Consider the following 7,527-nt stretch of genomic DNA (forward strand, 5'->3'; position numbering starts at 1 on the left):
TGCATGATTGGACTGGGAATTTTCCAAATCTTTCTACTCTGTTTCCCTTTTTCCTCTGAATTTCAGCAAAAACAGCTGGGAGCAGCAAAGCAGCAGACTGAACAATTGGTTGTTTAGAAATTTCTTCTGGGCTAGCAGATGCTGTGTTGGTTAAGGGGACTGAATTCTGCATGGCCAGTTGTGCCGTCTATGTTCTGTATACATTCAACAGAGTGAGACAGACAGAGAGGGGCAGGGAGTGAGAAATGCCCACACAGGGAGGATAGCCATGCCACAGTCCCTTTTCTTCCATCCTTCTCTTGGGATTTTGGGCACACTCATGAGCCTAATGTTTTTCAAGCTGCTGGGACTAGGGTTCAAATTGCACAGTCAGTCATGTGAGATCCAGCTGCTTTAACCATTAGGCCACCGGCTGTCCCAGATCACCATTCTTAATCTTAACCACACAACACCTTAGGGCATGGTCACAATGTAGCCAAGTTCTACTTCAAGGGTGATCTTTCCTCATCTCCTTTGTTTCTGAAACCAGCCTTCACAGTCTATATTTCTATCAGTGTTCTGGTCACAGACCCTTAACTAATCTTTAACAAGTTTCCTTTCACTTCTAAACCACTCTTCTTCCAAGCCTTCACTATAGCTAGGCTTTTATTAAACGGATTCTCCAGATTCTTAAGAACCTCTGCCTGTCACCCTGTTCCAAAGGTGTGTCCACATTTCTAGATATCTGTATGACAACACAGCCTTTATGCCAGTTTCCCATAGTTTGTTACTGCATTGCTGAAGAGGAATACTTGAACCTGGATAGTTTGTCCTCTAGAATAGGGACCAGCAGTTGGCGTAATGGCTATGTCGCTGGACTCCCACGAAGTCGACCGAGGTTCACGTCCCGGACCCGGTGGCTTAAAACTCACGCCAGGCACATGTGTGTGCGTACCCAAGATCTCGAGAGGAGACTGGAGGAGAAGGAATTGCCTCGTGGCCATCCCCTCCAGGGGGTGATTTCTCGCTTTCTGTCTCTGTCTCTCTGTGTCTGTCTAGTGAGCACACGTGCCCTATAGCAACAAAACACCTCTCCAAAAAAAGAATAAGTGGGTTATTTGGCTTATGATTATGGTGACTAAAAAGTTTAAAAGCATGGCCTGGCATCTACCTGACCTCCGACTGTAGTCACAATGTTTCCCAGAGGGGCAGTCAGGTCAGTAGCTACCTGCGGAAAATAAGAGGAACAGAGACCAAGAGAGAGAGAAAAAGGAAGAAGGAACAGGCTCTTCTACTTCCTCTGTTTCCCCCATGCTCCTAGATGACTGGACGGTGCCCCCCCATTAGGCTCTGCCTGTGAAAGGTCTCATCACGTCCCAAAGTTACTGGTGACCAAACTTCCAGATCAGGAATGTTTGGGTGATGAACATTTATACAAATCACAGAAGTCAAGTATTAATTATATCAAGAAGCACATTTAGTATGCATATAGCTGACCTTTCACTAGCTTTTTTGGTAATGAAATGAACTCACTTCTTGCTGTGTATTTTTTCTTGATAGCATTTTCAAGAAACTTAAGAGTGATGATTCACGGCCTACATCAGGTGATGACGTCTCAGGTCTTGGTACCAAGGGAATGTGCTGTCTCATCAAATTACGTTTCTTTCATTGAAGTCTGGATTTGGTTTTGAATAGTATTTACCCTTAAAATCTGTCAGTGGTCTATTATTATTTTATATTTGTAATTTAAAATTGGTCAGAGTAAAATATTAAATATTTTATAGGAAGTAGACTATTTGACTTTTTTTTCTCTTACTTTGGTAAATACTGTATGATTATAAATACTTTGAGGCAGTCAGGGCTGAAAAAAGTGAATGTGATGGAAAATATATAGAAAAGGAAAAATTATATTGGGAGCTTTCACACGATAGAGGACATATACAACTTGGTCAATGATCACTTGGATAAATATTCTTACTTTTAAATAGTACTATTTGACTACTATAGTACTCAGGCCTGAATCCTTGTAGGCATCTCCATCTCTGCCTCTGCTGCCCTTTCAGGGTTCAGCTTCATGGCTGCCCAGCCCCCCAGCCAGGGCCTCCCTTCCAGATCCCAGTGCTAGTCAGGTAATCAAAGTCTCTCTCTCCCTCTCGTTCTTTTCTGTCACTTCTAACTTTTTTTTCTCTTAAAAAACAGGTCTCTGTCCCTTTGTGCCATTCCCTTGCTAATCTGTCTCTTCCTCCCTCATCTAGGACAGAATCCTTGCAGGCATCTCCAAATCTTTAATAGATTCAGTACTCACTTATCATAATAATCATGGAATCGTCCTTGTACCTTTCAGTTTCAAAACTGTGCAGAGAATAGTGCACACACACACACACACACACACACACACACACACACACATACACACATTTTTTTGAAGGTTTTTGCCATAGAGGCACATGCTTGCTAGAGAGGCCAAAAGAAATAGTGAAAGGGAAGTGAAAAATCACTCTCGATGGGGAGTGGCCATGCCACAGTCCCTTCTCCCCATTGTCTTCTTAGTTCAGGCACACATGCACATGTATCTGGCATGATTTTCAAGTCACCAGTTCTCGGATTTGATCCGTGGTTGAATATAGGGGTCCAGTGCATTAACCTGCTCTTCCGGGTACCACATAGTTTAAGAGGGCACATTTTCTATATTTCTATACTTTGTTTTGTATTAAACTAAAGTAATATTTGAAATTATGGAAATATAGAAATTTAAATCTCTTTCACAAAACTGGTATCATAAAGGCATTCTATTGTGTTTTCTAGGTCATTCCATTAAAAGTGTATTTAAAACTCTTCATTGAGGGCCAGCAGATGGCATGCTAGTTAAGGTGCTGGATCCCACATCAACTCTAAGCTTTGAGTCCTAGACCCAGTGGCTTAGAAAATCACCCAGCAATATACGTGCACGCCCACAATCCCAAGAGGAAAATGGAGGAGAATGGACTGTAGCGTGGTCATCTCCACTGGGGGAAGTGGTGATTTTTCATTGTTTTACTCTCTCTCTTGTGAGAACACATAACACATGCACTATGGCAAAAATCTATAAAAAAAACACAAACAACTCTTCATTTAATTGAAGAAAGCTTGTTTTACACAAAATAAACTGTTCGAGAAACAAGGATCCTTTTTCTAGAAAGGCCATGTATACTTGCTGAAGACAGAAAGTGAGAATAAGAGAAAACATCCCTCGGGGGAGGACAGCAATCCCTTCTGTCAGGATTTTGGCCAGACACCATACATGTACCCTGCATGATTTTTAAGCCACTAGGTCAAGACTGGAACTACATAGTCAGCTAACTTGAGAATCCAATGCCTTAACCACCACTCGCTGACCCCAGGAGTAATATTTTTGGGGATGTATGTATCATCTCTCATAAACCTTTCCCCGGGTCATGGGAAATGAAATTGAAGTATGGGTTTATTTTGGTGATAAAGTACTTTGAAATCCATGCCTTTTTGTGTGTGTGTAATACACATTTTTAAAGAGTTTGGAGACCCCCTTCCTTCATATTGGTAATGATGTAACTCATCTGCTTATTCTGTAGATACCTATTACATGAAAGTTCCTGCGCTAGTGTGGCATGTCTTCTGTGGCTTGTCCCTGTCTCTCTCTCCATTCCATTCCCAGTGACTGTGTCCCAGCTTTACCACATGACTTTGGCGTCCCTTGTTTGCTGTGTAGTTTCGTGCCTTGTCCATTTGCTCACACTACTCTGTACGCTACTCTGTCTAGGATGCCCTCCGTGCCCCTCCACACTTCATCCGTCTTTCAAAATAAGGCGCTGTCTCTGCAGCGTTTCCTGAGCTTTCACAGAACTAGCTGTCCTCTCTTTGTGCCCTTACTGTACTTTGTTCCCTTCAGTTGTAGAACTGATGAATCATACCTTCCTCTTCTTACTTGTTTTCATGAATTTCTGCCCCCATTTGAATACAGGGTAGAATTTGCCTCGAGTTTCCATTTCCAGCTCCTACTGGGATAGTACCTATGACTTGTTCGATACAGTGAGTGTGTGTGATTTTCCTGAGTAATAGACTGAGCGAGTAGGTCAGTGTGTGAACAAATAGTCATACATACATTGCTTAATGATGGAGATGTGTTGTGAGAAGTGGGTTGTTAGACAGGTCCTTCATTGTGTGAATATCATAGAGTATACTTACACAACCCTCCATGGCACAGCCCACTACACACCTAGACATGACAGAGACTCTGCTCCTTATCAAACCACTATTGTACATAGAGTTTGCTGTTAACTGACATGTTTTTATGTCACAACTGCTTGTAATGTTTTCTGATTTTTTTTTTTGCCTTTTTTCTTTTATAGGCAGGAACAAGAATACCAACAATTGGAGAAAAAGAAAATGGTATCGATGTTATTGAACAAGAGCAAAGAAAGAAATACGACTTAACTTGTGATAGAGAGCACAAAATATGAAGACGACGTAAGTTAGTGAATACCTGAAAAAAATTTCTGTGCTTAAATGCCATTGTAAAAATCAGAAGTATCCATATCTATATATAACATTAAAAAAAATTTTTTTGCAACCTTTCTTTACTTATTTTCTTTTTGGAGAGGTTTTTCCTACAGGCATGTGCACTTGGAAATCACCCCCAGGGAGATTGGCCACACCACAATCCCTTCTCCTCCATTCTCCTCTTGGGATCTTGGGCACACTTGCACACGCACCCAGCGTGAGTTTTAAGCCACCGGGCCCGGGACTCAAACCATGGTCGACTACATGGGAGTCCAACAACATAGCCATTATGCTAACTGCTGGTCCCTGCAACCTTTCTTTATATTATCAACCTCTTGAATCCACTCCAATATTCTGGAAGAAGTTTTTGCTATTACTTTTATTTTATTGAAATTTTTATGAATGGACGTAAACGTGTATATGTATTTTTAAATTATAGTAATAAATGTTCTGATGTAGCATACCTGTGACTACATTTTAGAGCTGCGAGATCCAAATTCGGAATAGGAGATGATGAGGATACAGAATCACATTGGGAGTCTGAGGTACTGTCTATGTTGTTCTTGTTTTTAAATACAAGCATTGAGTGATGTTAAAAAGTGAAAGAGGATGTTTTTGTTTTTCTTTTTCACTTCTGTTTTTATGTCCACAACAAATTATTTCTTTACATTTTTGACTCATAATTAATAATGTAGTGATGTGCTAATATTACTGCTACATAGTACAGTTGTCTTAATTTGAAAGATTCATTTAATGAAGTCAGTAGAGTAGTGTGCAGAAAACTAGTACTTAGAAGTCATAAGAAATCAGTGTAATTTCTAAAGTTTGTCTAGAACCTAAAGAATTATTCAATATATGGCCAGATTATGAATCTATGGTATATATGGATGTATGAAAGTCCTAATAACTAGTGCTGTTAGAGTAGTCATGTGAATGTCTTATTTGGCATATGTTAAGTTTCAGTAGATAGTTACTGGCGTGTCCTGTAGGAATACAGTGATTTGGCACTTGAGACCTCCATACTGAGTTTTCTTTTGTTCTAAGTTTTTGCCGTAGGGCACATGAGCTTGCTGGAGAGAGACATACACAGGGAAAGTGAGAAATCTCCCTATCACCCCAAGGCCTTACCACAGTTCTTCCTCCTCTATTCTCCTCTAGAGGTTTTGGGCATACATGCACATGTACCCAGCATGAATTTTAAGATGCTGGGTCCAGGATTCAAACTGTAGTCAGCCATGTAGGATTCCAATGCCTTAACCACCATTTCAACTGCTGGCCCCTCTGAAGGAGATTTTAAATGGTTTGGCCTTGAGTACATTTCTGTTATTGAATGCTAAGTGTGTGCCTAGACAATTAGATACTGAATGTACAAGATGAAAGCTTATGGGAACCAGCAGTTAGTGTAATGGCTATGTTGCTGGACTCCCATGTAGTTGACCGTGGTTTGGGACCTGGCACCAGTGGCTAAAAACTCATGCCGGGCACGTGTGCGTGTGTGCCCAAGATCCTGAGTAGAGAATGGAGAAGAAGGGATTATGGCATGACCATCCCCCCCTGGGGGGTGATTTCTCGCTTTCTTTCTCTATGTCTCTCTCTGTCTATCTGGTGAGCGCATGTGCCCTATAGTGAAAATCTCTCCAAAAAAAAAAAAAAAAGATGAAGGCTTACGATATACAGGTATAGAGAGAAAAATAGTAGCAAACACTTAAAGGAAACAATTAGTGTGTCATAGTTTTTTAAAAAAGAAAATGTTAGGTTAGATGATGTGGAAAGAGTTTATAATTATGATGGAAATAGGAATGGGAGTGGAATTCTCTAGTCAAAAACGATCTGAGTGAGCCAGCTATGTAAAATCTAGGACGAGGATTTACTGGACAGAGAGAACTGTACCAGGGAGCAGGAAGTGGGTTACCCATCACCATAATAATTTTCTTTGTTATTATATATAGAAAAGAAAATGTGCAAATGAGTGTGTGGCTTGTTTTAGGTGCTTAATAAGTAAAAGGTCTTACTCTTCCCTTCTTGTTTAAAACTCGCTATACTTTTCTGAAGTGATTTTTTTTAAAGGAGGACAATGAATTTTTTTATAATTATTTATTTTATATTATTTATTCATTAATTTAATTAGACTAGAGAGAAAAAGAGTGAGACAACAAGCTGCCAAGTCCGGGACTCGAACCATGGTCTGCCATGTGGGAGTGTCCAGCAACTTAACTACCACACCACCTGCTGGTCCCTGAAGTGATTTCTTAATTGGGATAAAGCTGCATACTGTAGAATACTACTAAGCAGTATAAAACAAAACAAAACAAAACAAAAAACCTGGTTTTTGAAGGCAATTGGAAAAATACCAAAGATTTCTTGCTGAGTGAAGCAAGCCAGGCTATGAAAGAGAGACTCTGTATGTCTCCACTGAACACATAGTAACTGTCCACACACTAAGGCGAGGAGTACAGGGAGTAAATTAAAGAGAAAGAATGTGTACTTAGTGGAGGATGGTAAAATGATCCTTTACAAAACAGAAGAGTGACAATTAGAAACATGGGAAGAATACAAAGTGAGCTTCCAATACCAAAACTTGTCAGAGAAGTAGAGCACAATTTCCCCAGCCTTTCTGTCTTTCTCATTATTGGCAAGCATTAAGGATCGAAGTGCCCAGTCATGCAGAGCTGTGTTTTCTTCACCATAGGTGAATGTAAGGGTAGATGGTCAGTCATCGGACATTGCTAGTTCACAGGAAGTTATTATGTGGGCCAAAGTAAGATGTCAGACAGAAGAAAGTAGGTCTAGTTATGACATACTGTCAAAAAACAATAGAATTAATTTTGAATATGACAACATGATGGTCAATATTGAAGATGGTGAATGTGTTCATATGCTTGATTTGATTTTTATGCATTATTTTTAAAAATCATATTGTAGGCTGCTGCTTTTAGAGTGGGTGTCCTGGTAGCTGGCGTCCTGCTGTCAGGAGTTTTCCACAGAGCTGGGGAAAGTTGCTGAAGCAGAGAAAAACATGGTCCCATCCAGACA

The sequence above is a fragment of the Tupaia chinensis genome, unplaced genomic scaffold (genome assembly GCF_000334495.1).
Source record: "Tupaia chinensis unplaced genomic scaffold, TupChi_1.0 Scaffold000560_1, whole genome shotgun sequence".
Classification (NCBI taxonomy): domain Eukaryota; kingdom Metazoa; phylum Chordata; class Mammalia; order Scandentia; family Tupaiidae; genus Tupaia; species Tupaia belangeri.